The following is a 4659-nucleotide window of genomic DNA, read 5'->3' on the forward strand; positions in this document are numbered from 1 at the left end:
AAGCTCTGATAAAGGCTGGCGTTACAGGACAAACAGAGAGAGACAATAGGCAAGCAGCAAGCCCAGTGGACTCCCAGGCTCGGCTCTCCTCCATCATCTCTAGGGCACACTGACTGCACTTCATCTCACAGTGCAGCACATCCACACGTGTGTCAGGGCCTGTGTTGGGTTCCTGTGGCTTCTGTAACAAATTCCCACTGCCCTGATGACTGGAAACCACAGAAATCCATTCTGCTTTAGAGGCCAAAACTCCAAACTCTGAATCGCTGAGTCAAAAATCCAGCTCTGAGTAGGACTGAGTTCCTTCTGAAAGCTCAGATCAACTCCAGGTGGCTGCATCACTCTAGTCTTTGCCTTTGTGTACACATTGCATTCTCGTTTTGTATGCATCTTTTTCTGCTTCATTTATTTTTAAACATTTATTTATTTATTTGAAAGTTAGAGTTACAGCAAGAGAGGGAGAGACACTGAGAGATCTTGCGTCCACTGGTTCACTCCCCAGAGAACTGCAAAGGCTGGCACTGGGCCAGGCTAAAGCCAGGAGACAGGAGCTTCTTCCAGGCCCAAGCACTTGGGCCTTCCTCCTCTGCTTTCCCAGGCCTTTAGCAGGGGGCTGGCTCAGAAGTGGAGCAGCCAGGACTCGAACCAGTACCTATATGGGATGCCAACATCGCAGCAGTTGCTTTACCCACCATGCCACAACACCAACACCTGCCTTACTCATTGTTTTTTTATGTTTTGTTTTTTAAAGATTAATTTTATTTTCTTGAAAGGCAGAGTCCGATACTTTCCATCCCCTGGTTCACTCCCCAAATGGCCGCAACTACCAGGGCTGAGCCGGACTGAAGTCAGGGGCCAGGAGTGCTATCCAGGTCTCCCATATGGGTGCAGAGGCCCAAGTACTTGGGCTGTCTTCTACTGCTTTCCCTGGCCATTAGCAGGGAGCTGGATCAGAAGTGGAGCAGCTGGGAAGCTAGGACTCGAACAAACATCCATAAGGGATTGCAGCGCCGCAGGAGGTAGCTGAACCCACTAAGTCACAGCACCGGCCTCTCCCGCCCTTCTCTTTTAAGCCTGCAAGTGACTGCACTTAGGGCTCATCTACATAATGCAGAATAATGTCCTCAAGTCAATAGTTAACATAATCATACTGTAAAATCTTAGTTTTTTCATGTAACATTTTCAGATTCCATGGATAGGGAGGTGGATATCATTAGAGGAGGCAGGGCAGGGGGATTCTTCAGCCTCCAAGAAGAATATTGATTTCAGAAGAGCTCAGGCATATGCCTCCATGAGCTGCCGATCACACAGCCCGATGAGCTCTTTAAAGTTTGTACCAGCAACGAATCATCAACAAACAATCCAGCCCTAGGTGCTGCAGACATCGAGTGAGTGAGCATTGTAAGTCACTAGTGCATCCAGTCAGTGGTGAGATTCCAGGAACCCCTCAGGAGGGACATAGGGAGTTGTCCCAGTCCACCTGTGAGACACAGCTTTCCTATCAAGGGAGAAAGAAAGAATCAGAGGCTCTTTACACAGGGAGCCAAAGTAAGTTCAGTTGAGGACAAATAGAGACGTACACTCACCCGAAGAATGACCTCCCTATTTGTCATGTTCCTTTGTATTTTGACACTGAAGACTCTTTTCTTATGGAGTTACAGATCTTGGGAGCATTTGAAAAAGGGTCCTCACATTTCAGGACTGAGAGAACAAACAGAGTCTCAGTTCTGAATTAGCACTCTAGACCAGTGGTGATTGTCTCCCCCATTACACTAAAGCTGGACACGTAACATAGCTACAGAAGAGCAGTAAAACTTCAAACGATGTAATCCCACTCTGGTCACACCTGCTTGGGGTCTCCGAAAGTTGTCAAGGCAACCTCACTATAAATTCCATAATTCCTACTGCTCCCCACCCTTCTGACTCATAATGTTGCCCAACACTGTTGATTCCACATCAGAAATTGTGTCATCTCTCATACTCACCTTTTTTTTCTTTTGCATGTTTCAGGCCATATTTTAAAGACTGTTTTTAAAGACAAGTTAACAGGACTTGTAGCTAGCATTGGTCTACCCTTATCTACCTTCCCCAGGAACATTTAAAACTGTTACTCCTTCTCATCCTAGGAGATTATTCTATTTTACTCTCTTCTCAATCATATTTGTTTGACTTTTAAATTCAGCCTCAGAATCTAAAAGTCTTGGGCTTCCTGCATAGGGATTTAACAGTAAGCTTTCATTTTCTTGTATAAGATTTTATCAGTTAGGCCTATGGTTATTTCATTGAAGGTGCCGGTTGGAACAGGTTTGTTCTAATCTCACTGATTTTTGACAACAAAGCACATACACAAATTGAGAAAGAGATTTAATCCTCAGATAGGGTAGTGTCTCCAAAATAGAGCACAAACACACTAAATCTGAGTATCCTTTTAGGCTTGATAGGCTTTTTATGCTGTGCTCTCTACAGTAGTGCAAAATATGCATGTGAATAAAACTGCATGTAGACGGCAACCAAACATCACCACCTCCTGAGGAGATCCTGTTCACCGGAGCCCTTGTTTATGTGACTTCTGCTCTTTTAGAGATTTACAATTCATGAAATTATGTGTTTGGAACCAAATAAATGAAAAAAAAAATAGAATAGGGTGGGGGTTTGTCACAGCATTGAAGTCACCATTTGGGAAGGTGGTGCCTGCATCCAATATGGCTGTAGCCATATTGGAGGACACCCATATTGGGGTGCCTGGTTTGAGTCCTGGCTGCTCTTCTGATTCCAGCTTCCTGCTAATACATGCCCTGAAAGGCAGCAGGTGAGGGCTCAAGAACCTGGGTTCCTGCCACCCAACCGGGAGACTCAGCTGAGCCTCAGGCACTTGGCTTATGCCTGGCCCAGTGCTGGCTATTGTAGGTATTTGGTAAGCAAGCCGCAGATGGGAAATTCTTTGTAGGTCTATCTCTGTCTTTCTGTCTTGGCACCTTTCAAACAAATAAGTTAATTTAAAATCAGAAAGCTAGGTTTTAAGTCAGAGAAGAGTTCATTGATATGTATTGAATATCTACTTACTTATTTGTTTCATATATATGCTTTTATATATGTATATTTATTTGAGATATGTATACACACATATATATGTATACACACACACACACACACACACACATATATATATATATATACATAAACTAAGGACAGCTTCCTCACCAGACAGACAGACTTACCTTCAAACCCTTGTTTCATCATTTACTAGCTGTAGGAACCTGGGCAAAATCTTTACCAAAAACCAAAAGATTTTGTGAGGTGGGCTTTTGGCCTAGCAGTTAAGATGCCGTTTGGGCTGGAGTAAGGATTCCACTGTGAGTTCCTGTCTTGATTCGGCTTCCTGCTAGTGGAGAGCCTGGGAGACGGCAGGTGATTGCTGTTGCCACCCAGGTGGGAGAACTGAACCCAGTCCCTGGTTTCTGACTTTGGTGATTTGGGAACTGAATGAGTCAATTTCGGTGTATCTCAAATGAATAATGTTTTCAAAAAGACATGAAATGTACACAAAATTTAAGGGTTAATAAAAGCATTATTAACATATAAAAACGTTTATTCTAATGGCACAGTCATTTTACTACGTGATTATAAGAATTAAATTATAAAAAGTACGGTGAGTTCCCTAAGTAAAATTACTATTATTCCTTTTCTCTCAAGCACCCGTTCTCTTACCCTTCCTGATGTGTGGTGTTTATTACAACATCTTTGCCAGAGTTGTGAGGACTACATGAGACCATGTGTCTAGAAGCATTTTACAAAGCATAAAGAAGCATCTGTATTTAGTTGTTTTTTTTTCATAATTTGTAGTTTCTAATTGAATCAGATGTCAGGAAATACAGTAAGGAAACTACACAGATCTGTTCTGAAACAGTTTCTGTATGAAAAGCACCTTAGTAGCAAATAGAAACATATGGATGAACTTCAAGCAATTGTGAAAGAATGGGTGAAGTGACAAGTTTAGTTTGGTGCCAACATTTAAAAAATTCAAGTAGGGACCAGTGCTGTGGTGTAGTAGACTAAGCCTCTGCCTGCAGCGCCGGCATTCCCTGTGGACACTGGTTCATGTCCCAGCTGCTCCTCTTCCCACCCAGCTCTCTGCTTATGTCCTGGGAAAGCAGTGGAAGATGATCAAGTGCTTGGGCCCCTGTATGCACGTGGGAAACCTGGAAGAAGCTCCTGGCCCCTGGCTTTAGATTGGCCTAGCTCCAGCTATCAGGGCCATTTGAACAGGGAACCAGGGGATGGAAGACCTTTCTCTCTGTCTCTCCCTCTCTCTGTAACTCTACCTCTCAAATAAATAAGTAAAATCTTTAAAAAAAAATCCACGTAGAAATTTCTCATACATGCATTTCTGTGAATCCGCTTAAGTGCCCGCATCCGTGTTTGCCTGAGCGCGTGTGCCTCCCTGCATCCGTGTTTGCCTGAGCGCGTGTGCCTCCCAGGGCAGTCTCGTGTTCTTCGCTTCTCGTGAAACTACCTCAAGGCAGCTCTGTCAGTGCTCTGCCGTGTGCTCGTGCACATTTGCAGACACATGTCAAGAAGCACAGTTAATCTAGAATCCTAAATCGATTAGTAATAGCCTAGTTTTCACTGTTCTTATCTACTACTTGTCTTCATTACTAC

The 4659-nt window shown here is 43.7% G+C and overlaps 1 long non-coding RNA gene across 1 annotated transcript; it reads right to left on the reverse strand.

Annotated features, from left to right (window-relative positions):
* Positions 1–1230: 1230 nt before the first annotated feature.
* LOC149121856 (uncharacterized) lies at positions 1231–3434 on the reverse strand. The gene is made up of 2 exons (XR_016223417.1): positions 3219–3434; positions 1231–1498 (listed from the first exon to the last, which is right to left on the reverse strand). It is a non-coding gene; the product is annotated as an uncharacterized LOC149121856 (long non-coding RNA).
* Positions 3435–4659: the final 1225 nt, after the last annotated feature.

Source organism: Oryctolagus cuniculus, chromosome 16, assembly GCF_051225735.1.
Source record: "Oryctolagus cuniculus isolate XC-2025 breed Fujian yellow rabbit chromosome 16, ASM5122573v1, whole genome shotgun sequence".
Classification (NCBI taxonomy): Eukaryota; Metazoa; Chordata; class Mammalia; order Lagomorpha; family Leporidae; genus Oryctolagus; species Oryctolagus cuniculus.